Genomic DNA, 14,338 nt, shown 5'->3' with positions numbered 1-14,338 from the left:
GATGAAGGGACATTCGACAATGCCGACAGTCAAGATAACGCAGAATCCCAATCAAATGTCTCATGCAAGGGAACTCGTACAACTCGGAATGCAAACCGCTGCAGCCGTACGTTTAAATACACCAGCGGTGACGGAACTTTCTACGCCCTACGGCGTACCTCGCCAGCTACGCCGACTGCGGCCGCTATGTTTACCTTCGGCACGACACAGTCAAGGCTACGCGATACAGCGTTCTGCCAAAACAACTGCCGCGGCCGACTCGTTGGAGGTCGGTTCAGACTACCTTCCAACGCTGGCCGGCAGCGATAGCTCCCTTAGTACCTACATACTGCGAAGATTCGCCAAAACGCGGGCACTCGGTACAGATGGGCGTCCTAAGTAATGTCTGACGCATATTAATTGACAGAAGTGCCAAGCGGCGACGCGTTCTTTAGTGGCTAGAGTGCGGCAGCAACAGGTGGTGGATGTTTTCACTAGCGCGCTTTCCGGCGACTAGCGCTGCAACTAGAGGCAAAGGCCGCCTCGCATAACGTGACGGCCGGGCGTTTCCTCGCTCCAGCTTGCATCCTTGGAGGAGGAGGCCATGCCGGCAAGGAGAAACATCTCTTCACACGCTGTGTTTTGCTCTGCGTCAAAGTGTACGCAAATCGGAGAAAACTTATAAACACCATCTTTGCTTAAGCATTCTTGGATTCCACTGTACTCTCTATTTCGAAAGTTCCTCATCATCATTATCTATTACAATGCAGTTATAAACTTTTGAATTTCATCATAATAAACGATCCTGTTGACTAAACGCAATTCTTATGCCTGCACTATACGACGAATTGATGGATCAGTAATAGACTCTGATAGATCATAGTTGGGTCGGATACTTTGCGTTCAAATCGGCCATTAGGCAAGCAGTTATTTAGAAAGTGTCAAATAACAGTGAGTAACTGAACAGTTGCTAAACTGACACACGCAACAGATCAGTGTGCCAAGAGCTTCAATTCACCTACCTTCAGCAGTAAATATTGAAAATAAATGTTGCGATTGGTACGCACTTGTTCAAAAGTTCACGTTACTATAAAATCCAGCAAAAACTTTTAATTTAGTCTGTGTGAAGTTCGCGCCTCCTGCAGTACCAAGTCTATACGTAAAATACTGACCAATCTACGAATATCGCCGTTTTCACATTTCTAGATGAACCTGAAAATACTGTGCTGTCCTCTGGTGTTCCGTGATCCAAGTAACTTCGCGATCATTGCTTTTTAAACACTGCTTTAAACATTAGGTATTTGTCGCAAGTATGGCAATTCAAAATGTCTCATCAGAGCTATTGCGGCGATGTAATTACAATACTTTGTTCATCTGAAACAAGGGCAAGTCCTCAGCCAAATGCATATCTCCTGTCATTAGCAAACTGGGACCTGACGCAGTCTTCCAAAACGCAACGTCCACATAAACTGCATATTGGCGAGTTCTATCGCCGCAGAAAGAACCCATACTTCACAGGAGAGTGCCCGGTCGCGTGAACTTTGCCCCACTTTAGTGGCCAGGAGGAGTTACGGTAGGGAAGTTAACTTCACAAACCACAGGTTGTTGTCCTTTAGCGCAGACCCTCTTTTCAATAACGCTTGACCTTGGCCTCAACAACTAGGCCGTTACTTGTAGAAAATCCATAATCGTAATATTCGCCAAGTCAGTTTCGAAATAATAGTAAAACAGCACGTTATTGCTCTGTCAGACCGAGACGCAGTTCTGTTGTACTTTGATGGATCAAAGAAATGTCGAGTTATCCTACTTCCTCCGCCCCACCCTTTCCCCTGAAATCAGGATGATACCCCGACGGGACAGCATACAAACATTTCACCAGTACGTCCACCTGAAAAGACTATGTTATCATACAGTTTTAAAATATCTGAAATGTTAACATTAAGAGACAAAATACCTGTGTATGCACTAGTGTTACGTCTCCTAAGATACAGCTACCGATAGATCTCAGCTCTGTCCAAGTGCTTATCTTAAAGCATGTGCTTTGTGAAAAGACAGTTGCAAACAAAATAACCTCTTCCCATTAACTGCTCCCTTACATCTCTGCTTTCCACTGCTCCCCTCCATACCTAGATCACCTCTCTGGCACGATCCATCAAAACAGTGGTCCATCGATCTAGAATTGTAATCATCGAACATGCTTTCTGATGATGAAAATGCTTCTGTCACTATTTTCTTTGACATGTCTATCATCTGCCATCATACCCGAATGCTCTAGCAACACATTCTCTGTATGTAAATAGAATTGTCTGCAAACTGAAATTTGGTCTTAACACCACAGTGCTTTTACTAGGTTTGATCCTGTGGACGGCGATATGCCATTGGCTGTTGAAGAGACTCGAGCACTCAGTTACAGACTTCCAGTTTAATGTAAGCTACAAAGCACAGCACCTCAACATTTCTCACATACATAAATAATTTCTGGAGGTGAAAGAAGCAGTCAGTAAAACACACACACACACACACACACACACACACACACACACACACACACACACACACACACACACACAAATCCCCGAACGACTGGAGATTGAACCCCAGACCTTTGAACTTGTACACTGAACTCCTAACACCTACTCACTGGGCTACTGCACCACTCTTTCTCTGTACTTAGATAAACATGAAACTGCATTTTCCTGTGTAGAATTCATGATTACGAGACATATCCATAACATACCTTCAGCTTCTATGTAGCCTGGGAAGCAGTGAGTAACTGAATAGTTGGTCAATTGTACATGCAACAGGTCAGTGTGCCAAGAGCTTCAATTCACCTACCTTCAGCAGCAAATACTGAAAATAAATGTTGCGGTTGAAAAGGCGGCAAGATGTGAAATCCGTTTGATAAAACTGTTTTTAGTAGCAACAACTCTCAGAACCATTGACATTCACATCGCATTAAACTGAAGGAATCTGACTAGTGAAGATGGTGTGCGTGAATGATTTCATCTGTTTAAGAGTGGAGGACCAAATATTCTACATGACAGAAATGGCCGACCAACTATTGCCAACAACAAAAAGACAGACAACTGACGAAATACCTTCTACAGAACAACACTTAGCAGATTTATCAAACTTTTGCATGATATCGTTACTAAACAAGTATGGCAACATGTAAAAATGTAAAAAACTGGCTGCGATGACACTCGGCACAATTTGTGCAAAGGGAATCTGTCAAATCGTTAAGAGACATATGGTGTATGCATAAACACGAAATGTTATTATGTACAGTAATATTACAAAGGGGTGTTAAGATTTTTCTAATGAAGTACACACTAACGCAGGGTGCCTTCCGAACCTCTCTAGAATATTCTCCATCCACCTTATGCGCTAACGTATTTTTCACTGAATGTTCTAGTATTATTCACCCAGTTATGACACGCACTAAACAGCCATCGATTGTATAGACTCAGAACATAGTCTGGACTCAAAAGTAATGATCTCCAAGCCAACAACAACGGATTCTGAAAACATCACACTTTTCTTCAACTACTCCAGGAAAGCCATGAATAAGGTAGCCAGATACAATCATGTTGGGTATCTAATGAAATTAGTGTTCTTGGCAGGGGTAACATAGCATGTTATCTTGGCTGGAGAGTCATTAAAACATGCAGAAGTAATTTTAGATGGCCCCAGGGACTTGTGATGGGATTCTTGTTGTTTGTGCTGTCTATTACTGGTCTGGCACAAAATATTAACAGAAACTTTGGATTTTCTGCAGATGCTGCTGTAATCTATAATGATATCTTAAAAATGCAACCAGGGCCTAATGACATTTAAAACTGACGAGAAGACTGGTGATTTGCTCTGAATGTATATAAATTTAAAATTTTGCACTTCACAAAAGCAAGGAAGTAATATCCTATGACAATATCAATGAATCGCAACTGGAATCAGTCAACTACTAAAAATACCTGGTTGTAACAATCTGCATAAATTTGAAGTGGAATGATTACATATGCTCAATTGTAGGTAACAGACTTTGGTTAATTTCTTCTACATCTGTACCCTACAAATGACCAGGAGGTGCATGGCAGATACAGGTAAAAAATTCAGTGTACGAAGGAGGCTGCTTACGAAACATCCGTACATCAAACCTTAGAATATTGGGATCGGTACTACCCAGGACTAACAGGAGCCACTGAACAAAGAGGGCACCACGAATTGTCACAAGTGGGTTTGGTCCAAGACATGTTTTATTAAGCCCACTGAAGAGCGTCACAGAGATGCTGAAAAAACTTTACTGGCAAACGCCTGAAGATATAGACCAATCATCCTGCCTTAGCCTATTTACAAAGTTTCAAGGGTCAGTATTAAGTGAGGGATGCAGGAATATGCAACATTCCCCTACGTAGGACAACGAAGACCACAACGTCAGACTAATTACAGTGTGTGTGTGTGTGTGTGTGTGTGTTTTTTGAGGTTTTCGGGAACTAAACAGCGTGGTCATCAGCTCCCAAACGCATAGAAACAGGAACACATGCGGTGAAGGGACAAAGACGGACAGTGAACAAGGAGAACAGCTAAAAGACACAGACCTGACGCAGTTCCAAATCCTCACATACAGAGGTAAAACAAGAGGAGAAGAAATGCACTAAAAAAGGAAAGGAAACGCAAGGAAAAGAGAACAGAAATCGAAGTGAAACAAGTAGGTAATCGTGACTGGCGGACCTCTGAACTAAAACCTGGGTGAGCCAGTCACCCAGCAGCACATTAAAATCCTCTCCCTAAAATCCGAGGCAACAAATTGGACAGGACACAAAACCGTAAGACCTTAACCACAGTCGTTGCGTCGTCTTGCAAAATAGAGGGCAAATCCGGTGGCAAGGAAACCACCGCTCTCTGGTCAGAGAATAAAGGACAGTCAAGTAAAATGTGGCGGACAGTAATCTGGACGCCACAAGCACTGCAGATTGGGGGGTCCTCCCGCCGGAGTAAAAAACCATGCGTTAAGGGACTGTGCCCGATGCGGAGGCGAGTGAGGAGAACATCATCCCGCCTGCATGACTGGTAGGACGTACGCCATGGCCGCGTGGTGGCCTTGACCAAACGCAGCATATTTTCACCGACTGCCAGCCACTCCTCTTCCCATTGACGCTTAACACGAAAACGCAAAAGGGAGGTAACAGCATGGAGGGGGACGACACATTCAACAACGTGAGGGAGGGAACATGCGTCTTTGGCAGCCACATCCGCCAGTTCGTTTCCCCTAATACCCACGTGTCCCGGCACCCAGCAGAAAGAAACCTCCTTCCCCTGCCGTTGCAGGTGGAGTAGGGCACCATGGATGTTCTGGACAAACGTATCCGCTGGGTACAAGTGTTGCATGGTCTGAAGGGCACTCAGGGAGGCATTTAAGCAGTCAATCTTCCATCGCTCCATAATAGAACACGACGGGAAGAAGCTATAATTAGTGGTACAATGTGGAAGTCCCTCTGGCACGCACTTCACACCGCACGGTATGATGCGGCGGCTGCGCACGCTGCTGGCGTGTTGTGTGGCGCTGCCGCTGCGCTTTTTCGCCGGCGCGCTGGAAGACGCGCGGGCGGCGGTTCGCGCCGGGCCGAACAATCAATACGTGGCGTCCGTGCCAGCGTCGGCGTCGCCGACCACCGTGGGATGCTGCGCTGCGTGAAGCGCCACGGGGCCGGGAATGCGCCTTGCCCTCGCTTGCCTCGCTGCGTCGCGCACCGCGGCCGTTTTCCTATCTACGGATGCGCTTTGCCTCACTGTCCGCCCTGAATAGCACTGAGCCACTCCACAAATGTAGAATAACCTTCACATTTGTCCTCCTCCTTACTCAATTACAGTACTAGACAGTTTTCATGTAAGAAATAACTTTTATTAGGCTGTCGACGAGGTCCTCTTATACACACAGTTTTCTAGACAGCGCGTCGCAGTTAACAAGAATATGTTAATGGAATATTTTCAGAACATACGTTATCAACGGTCATAGACAGTAAAAAGCATTATGTTTTCAAATAGACGCCGGGACCTTGTATAGTCAGTTGCCATGTATTCACTAATAACATGTTTGTGCAGTCTATTTGTTGCACATACTACAATGTATCAACAGCAATAAAATACGTGTCAGCCACCTATTTCTTAAACAACGCTGCATTCTCGGTGTTCAATGCTATGTTTGTGACTTTTTTTTTATTGCCGTTGATATGTTGCCATATGAGTAACAAATGTACTCCACAAACATGTTTAATTAATACATTGCAGCATACTATACCTGTTGGAACATATGCAGATGCCCATGTGTGTCTGCAAAAAAGGTTTCATGCTGGAAGATAATTCGTACAAGTATTGAACACACTGTCTTACTCATGTAACTAGAGAAAGTTGTGTTGACGCCTTAGTACATGCTTTGATTTTCTCCTACACGGCTCTGAAGAGCATTAAAAGAGATACACAATGGAGGCGGGAGAACTGTTGTGTACTCCATCTCTAATACCACTTTCCTAAACTAATTCTGTGATAAAATGCGTCTTCGTTCCACTAACATCCTTGAGCGTCTCTGCGACACTTTCCTTTGAGTTACACTGATATAGATCTACTACGATCCTAATAGTGCGTCTCTAAATTACTTCGATGTCGGCTACCATACCCACTTGATAAAAAATCGATGCACCAGAGTAGTGCTCGGCGTAAGCCGCATCACAGTCTTAATTGTGGTTCCCATAACAGATGCCTTGAACTTTTCAAGATATTCCCAACAGGTCTCGTATTAACCCTCAACCCTCTTCCATTACGGATTTTGGGTATTCCTTCTATCTCATTTCACTTCGTGTAACTACATTTGGTATCCAAAGAACATCACCGGCTTTGAAAGTTTATCAGGCAGTCTATAATCCTAAGTTACCGGGTTCTTTTTGTTATTTAGAAACTTAGACAACATTTCTTTCGAAGAATCATCTCTCGAGTGTATGAGTCAAAAAGCGCACAGCACCCAATTTGAAATATTTATCCCTGGACCAAGGAAAGAACGGCAGTATCACTCCATCGAAACGGAGCCCTACGTCGGACTCGATAAGGATAGGAAGGAAATCTACCACGGTTTTGATTCAGGAACTATCGCACATTCAACTTTATTGGTTTCGGGAACCGCTGAAAATATACGTCATGTTGGCTGGATGGGAATATGAACACTTTACAGAGGAAGAGATCAGTGTTTAACATCCCATTGACAACGAGGTCATTAGAGACGGAGCGCAAGCTCGGATTAGGGAAGGATGGGGGAAGGAAATACGACCGTTCCCTTTCAAGGAACCATCACGGAATTTGCCTGAAGCGACTTAGGGAAAACACCAAAAACCAGGATGGTCGGACGCGGTTTTGAAGCGTCCTCCACCAGAATGCGAGTCCAGTGTGCTAATCACTGCGTCGCCTCGCTCGTTTCACTTTGTTTCATTGTTTTAGCAACTGAGTTATATTGCTTGCCTCTCTCCACCACTATATATAATCAGCTCAGCAGTTTTTAATTTGGCGTTACTTTTTTGGCAGATATATTCCATTTAGAAATTCTGCTGATCCTACAGTATTTGCCTTTTTTAAAATCATGTTACATTCATGCGGTCGATCAGTCGAGAGGCATGAAAGGGAAGCAGTGGTTGGGAAGGGAGTGAGACAGGGTTGTAGCCTATCCCCGATGTTATTCAATCTGTATATTGAGCAAGCAGTGAAGGAAACAAAAGAAAAATTCGGAGGGGGTATTAAAATCCATGGAGAAGAAATAAAAACTTTGAGGTTCGCCGATGACATTGTAATTCTGTCAGAGACAGCAAAGGACTTGGAAGATCAGTTGAATGGAATGGACAGTGTCATGAAAGGAGGGTATAAGATGAACATCACCACAAGCAAAACGAGGGTAATGAAATGTAGTCGAATTAAGTCGGGTGATGCTGAGGGAATTAGATTAGGAAATGAGACACTGAAAGTAGTAAAGGAGTTTTGCTATTTGGGGAGCAAAATAACTGATGATGGTCGAAGTAGAGAGGATATAAAATGTAGACTGGCAATGGCAAGGAAAGCGTTTCTGAAGAAGAGAAATTTGTTAACATCGAGTATTGATTTAAGTGTCAGGAAGTCGTTCCTGAAAGTATTTGTATGGTGCGTAGCCATGTATGGAAGTGAAACATGGACGATAACTAGTTTGGACAAGAAGAGAATAGAAGCTTTCGAAATTTGGTGCTACAGAAGAATGCTGAAGATTAGATGGGTAGATCACACAACTAATGAGGACGTATTGAATAGGATTGGGGAGAAGAGGAGTTTGTGGCACAACTTAACTAGAAGAAGGGATCGGTTGGTAGGACATGTTCTGAGGCATCAAGGGATCACCAATTTAGCATTGGAGGGCAGCGTGGAGGGTAAAAATCGTAGAGGGAGACCAAGAGATGAATACACTAAACAGATTCAGAAGGATGTAGGTTGCAGTAGGTACTGGGAGATGAAGAAGCTTGCACAGGATAGAGTAGCATGGAGAGCTGCATCAAACCAGTCTCAGGACTGAAGACCACAACAACAAGTTATCTGAAGGAGAATTTCTCGTAACTAAAAAAAAAAGAAAGAGAGAAAATTTAATGAACGAACGTATTCTGGTTCTGATCAACAACATTTTCTTGTTTAATGCTGTGTCAGGATTCCTAAATCAGACCATATGCTGAGAGTGACGAGTTATGTAAGCACATAAAATCTACGAATTCAGATATATTTAGCTCAAATTCGAATCATCATTCACGAAATTTCAGGTGGCTAAATCTAACACGTGTAAGCAGATAAGCGCAGATATTTTTCCACCCAGCCTTGCAACTCGTGATCTGCACGATCCTTTCGCATATTATTACATTCAGCGCCACGTCTGTAAGTTTTAAGCCCTACATACACCCGGAGATAGCAACCCCGAAGATCGGAGTGGCTAGTTCTTATAGCGGCTCTTTGTCGCGCCGTCCGCTTAGTTTGATCATATCCTTGCTCTACACTTTTCGAATATGCCCAGTCAGTAGCTGTCATCATCCTTACATGTATTCGTCATTCTTATTTAACTTCTAATTCTTTATTACATGCTGGGCACTGAGTTCCGAACTGTATGTGCTTTTTTTTCCTTCAAAATATTCGAAAGATTTTATTTCTACTGGACGCATTCTGGAATTCTCTGCCAATAGTATTAGCACTATGTTGACTGGCTGACTAGTTGTAATATTTTTTCTAATTCATTCCTCTGACAAACTGAGACTTGCTTTTTTCTTAAGTACTTGTGCTACCCAGAATTTTCTTCTTGGTCGAACAGCACGTCCATTGCCTTTGTGCTCTTTCCTCACTAAAGATTCGCCCCAGGAGCTGTGGGATCAGGTTTCTGCCAACTGTCTCACTGAATTGAGTAACCCTTTGGCTTTGTCACCAAAAGCTTGCTGAACCTTGTAAACTGCTGCTGCTTCCGTGTCAGCAGGAAGAACACACAATTTTGCAGCTACCCTGTTCCACGGGAGCTTGCCAGGGTAAGGCATATATTCAAACAATTAATGCAATTTGGAAGGCACAGCCATTCGGTATATTCCTGAACAATTGTCTGTCGTTGTTCTATGCTGCACATAGAAATATGATGGCCGCAAATGAGCTCTAAGTTCAATTCGTAAATTCCACATTACTATCAAGTGACTCACTCTCACTGTATCTACAGTTCTCATTCAATAGCTCTACAAATACCAAGTTCAAAATATCAGCACTGCACATAAAAAAATAAAACCAGACAGATACCGTTGGTAATCGTTGACATCAGTCTAAAGACTGGACTTCTCATGCTTCGCTGAACAAATTTAAGGTATTTTTTGCCAGGTTCAAAACACACACGCCGAATTACAGTGCTAGCGAGGGTACAACAAATAAGTGAAAATTTTTCATTTTTTTTCACAAAAGACTAACTGCTGACGAAAATCATGAGCAACTGATGTAGCACCCACTATATGAGCCCATCCCACGAAATAAGAACTGGGCATGTTGTCAATACTATTATACCAGCATTTTCCCATGACTCTTACCTCGTAGAAGCAGCACCAGCAAAAGCTTGTTACTTGTTTAGCATTGTTCTATATCAGTCCCTTAAATTGTATGACAGGACTGAAGGTACAGTAGCAGAGCGTTTTTCTGATAAAGATTATTGTGTGTTGCAGATTTTGATACAGCGTTACACTGTCGTTTCATAATCACAGTTTAAAGAGACGTTACAGGGTTCTTGGTAATTTCTGAGAGACTAAATTTTTTATCCTTCTCCGTCATGCCACTGTTCGCGTTATCGTTATCAAAATAATTAATGGACCGTACTGTCAGCCAAGATCGGCTCTAGCTACGACAACCGGCCAGCAAATCTAAGATGTTTATACAGTCGTTCAGCCGGACTGGAGACAGTGAGAGAGTGTTATCAAGGTCATTTCTGTGATGTAAGGAAATGTGCCTGAAACATCTGTAGCTTACCAATTAGAAACAAGCCGCAAATGTTTGTCATATTGATCAAACTGACTGTACGGCTACGTACTTCATAAATTCACGAGAAACATTAAGCAAACAAAATCGCTTGTGGGGAGAAAATGGCAAGACGTACAGATTCTACGAAATGTCATAACATGAAGAGGAACTACGCAATAAACGATATCACTTCAGGAGTTAGCGATAAGAGAGAACAATGAAACACTCGATATCGAACAAGATGTTTGTAAAACAATCGGTAACAAGCGGAAAGAAAAACCTAAGCTCTGCGTGCTCCGGATCACGATAATTGCTGAAATAAATACTGAAATCCTTGAGACGTTCACGAAAATAAAAAGCCTAACTTATGTATGCTTGACTATTTTCGGCAGAGTCGGCCCATGTGAAAAAAAAGGAAAAATGTGCACAATTGAGAAGGTCCAAAGAAGAGCGGCAAGATTCGTGACTGGTACAGTTAGCCATCGCGAGAGCGTTACAAATCTCATAGAAAGTTTGAAGTGGGACAAACTTTCGGATAGACGACGCGCTGAACAGAAGGGGCTGCTCACTACATTCCGAAATCCAATCTTCACTGAGGATGTAGAACATATGTTATTACCACCAACTTTCAAATCGCGCAATGATCATCATTCAAAGATAAGGGAAATAAGTGCTCGTACGGAAGCGTTCAGACAGTCGTTTTTCCCTCGCGCGATCCGCGAGTGGAACGGGGGGGGGGGGGGGGGGGGGAATATGACTTTGGCGGGCGCCAATTGCGCCCTCCGCCACACACCGCTTGGTGGCTAGCGGAGTATATACATGTACATGTATAACAATTAAAGCACAGGGTCCCTATGCCGTCCCTCCCCTCCTGGCTAGCTCTCCGCCAGCACTCCGTATCTGCGAACTGTACACAGTGTTCACTGTGATAAGGCCGCCTTGTCCGCAGACATAGCAATCACTAATCGTCCCACTCCCTGTATTCACATATCAGCACCTGCGTTAACGAGAGGTTTGTATCACAAACAATCCTGTCTTTTGTCATAACTAAGACAAATTTAACATAGTTTTACGAGGAGGATCTCTTATAACCTTTCTTTGGCAGACGTTGCCTCTGGGCGCGCTTCTAAACTCAAAAATACTGAAGGATTATGTATTAAGAAATTTGTTTTGCAAAAACACCTTGCTCATAGTACGTACTTCCAAGAAATAAAAAAAATGACTGGACAGTGATTAAAATAATCATTACAAAAGAAAAGGGGAGTGAGTCAAGACACAAATGTCTGCCTGACCCTAGTAGTTTAAATGTGTTGTGATGGATACCACATAGACACACTGCCGATAAACGTTCCAGAGGACAAATGAACACTTTCTTTGTTGAATCACACTCATAGTCACTTAGATTTTGGATTAAAAAAAATAAACGCTGGAATATAAGAATAGTATACAGATAGAGCCCAATTCTCAAAGTCAAGTCATCGAGTTAACATAGCAAATTGCATATTTTGCGTTTTTGGTAATGTGGAGATACGTCCTCTTAATTCAAGAGGTAAGAAACTTATCCTAACGCCTAGCCGGGTTCCTGGGGCAAATTGAGATAACAGCATCTCTAATGACAATGAAGTCTAAACTCATCGGATACATCTTGGGTCTGCTGTTTAAGCAACGAAACTTCGAACTTATTTTAATTACTGCTACGATCTTTAGCACAGCACGACATTATGGTGTTATGAACTTCATATCTTACCAACCATGAAAGCAGTAAAGGTTATATCTCCGAAGAAATGTGTCCCGTTTATGAGTAAAGACTTCGACTTACATAAAAAAAAGGCGCGCAATCAGTAGCCACTTTAAACTATGGAGGAGAAGATGCGGTAACCGTTTCAGCTGTACTCAAGAACTCTTATGGCTATAGGGTGTGCAGTCTTGGGAAGTCCTATTGCGTTACTGGAGAACCGTTCCTGCCCCGCGTGCAGTTAATGTGAGTGACCTGTTAGAAAGTTAACAGCCAAACCACAAGTGACTGTGTCCGATTTACAACAAAATTAATATACCACGATTTGTAAACTCCCTTAATGGTAAGTATGTAATGCGCGGAGTCCCTGTGAACACTGCTAGATTAACTTCTATAAAAAAATGTGATGCTATACTCATTCGTTAAAGACTATTTTCTTTTGCTCGAATTTTACCGCATCGTTTCAAACCGAGTTTAGCTAGTTAAAAATTTTATTAGGGGATACGCATATGAATTGTTTTGAAATCTGATACAGGATCCCTCAGTCGGCACACAATCGAGTTTCCGGGGCTGATTTCAACTGACAATGCTAGTCTGGGTTAGCCAAATAGCGATACACTTTTCAAGACTCTCGCTCCCATCCTTCATATGCTCACTCGAAAGTATAGCACACATTTTATGGAGCTAGCATTTCCTGATGGCAAGAGGCTCGAGTCACAGCCCGAACTGAGACAAGCTGTCTAGGAAAACGTCCTAAACAACTCCCGCTTCCGAAACAAACACTTGCTGGGTAGTGTATACTTATGCAAATTAAAAAAACGATATAATCTGAAATAATTGAGCTTGTTCATAGTCTTGAAACTCGTAATATAAAAGCGTTGAAATTTTTTTAGTGTTAAGTTAGATGCGAGTATTTTTCGTTTAAGGTCAGTGTTAACAAAAACTGTGCAAGCTTATCTATCCTTTGATCCGTGAAAATGTCTCCATTACAAACATCAAATGTAAGCAACTCACTATCCACTAGGTGGGCACTCGTATTTATTGACGCACTGTACAAGACTCGTTAATTGATGTTATTAGAAATTTCTAACTAGAAATGTACCGTAAGTATAAAAAAGGATTAGACTATTTTGAGTCGATCATGCTTCATAAACAGGTAAAATTTGATTTATTTCTACCGCAAACGTCTTTGTGTGGTACGTTTGCCTATGCACTTGGATCCAGCAACCTACAAAATACTACTAAGTGAGATTGTTCTAACTGCGTATAATTTTTACGTCCAATTTTTACAACTGGAATTTCTGTTAGAAAGAACCCCGTTTCATAATTAGATACCATAGTTGCTCCTAAAACAATGTGCGTTAGCTCTAAAGCAGTGAGGCCTTGCCATCCCGTATGCACGTCTTTACGAGTTTCTAACCACTGAAAAGTTAGATATTCTATCGGTTCTTGAATTCAATGTGGACATCAATTTACAAATCTTGTCTCTCCCGCCACTATTCTGCTGCGGTACTGCTGTCAGTCGGAAGCAGTGTTGCCAAGCGTACTAATTTTACTAGACTTGAGTGACGTGTCATTCATGAACACCTCTGACGTTTCCTACAAATAACGTCCGTCCCACTGTGTGCACGAGGCGAAGTGGTTGCCAGTTTATTTAGAAGCCTTACATATGCGACGCATGGGACGAGGTCATCTTGCAACATTGCGCCGCTGTCCACCGCTTGTGCTGTTTCTCGTAAGGGCCGACGGGAGGCAGCACTTCCTTGCAGTACTACCAAACAAGCAGAAAACTAATGGTTGGTACCACCTCCATTCGCGGCTTCGTAATGCATTAAATATCACTTTACTCACTGCGACGCAACTGACAAATCTGGCGCTATTAAAAAGCGTAATACGGGAGGGAATCAAAATACTCACACACACTTTTTTATATAAATATGGTTTCTTTGCTCAAAGAGAACTTTAAACTCATCAAGGAAATAAAAGTACACCTTTTCAGAATTAAAATGAATATTGTATTCCGTTTTTGTTTTATTTTGTACAACTTAGGTATAAATATGTGCTGTTCTGTATGAAACAAAAATTATATTTTCCTTTTTT

At 42.4% G+C, this 14,338-nt stretch overlaps 1 protein-coding gene across 1 annotated transcript in view; it reads right to left on the bottom strand.

The window, feature by feature from the left end:
* LOC124570971 (mediator of RNA polymerase II transcription subunit 13) overlaps window positions 1–14,338 on the bottom strand; it is a 201,198-nt gene that overhangs the window by 185,860 nt on the left and 1,000 nt on the right. The gene's annotated exons all lie outside the window — the stretch shown is intronic.

The sequence above is a fragment of the Schistocerca americana genome, chromosome 1 (genome assembly GCF_021461395.2).
Source record: "Schistocerca americana isolate TAMUIC-IGC-003095 chromosome 1, iqSchAmer2.1, whole genome shotgun sequence".
Classification (NCBI taxonomy): domain Eukaryota; kingdom Metazoa; phylum Arthropoda; class Insecta; order Orthoptera; family Acrididae; genus Schistocerca; species Schistocerca americana.
Note: the sequence above shows the minus strand (reverse complement) of the source record. Positions and strands in the feature narration are given on the sequence as shown.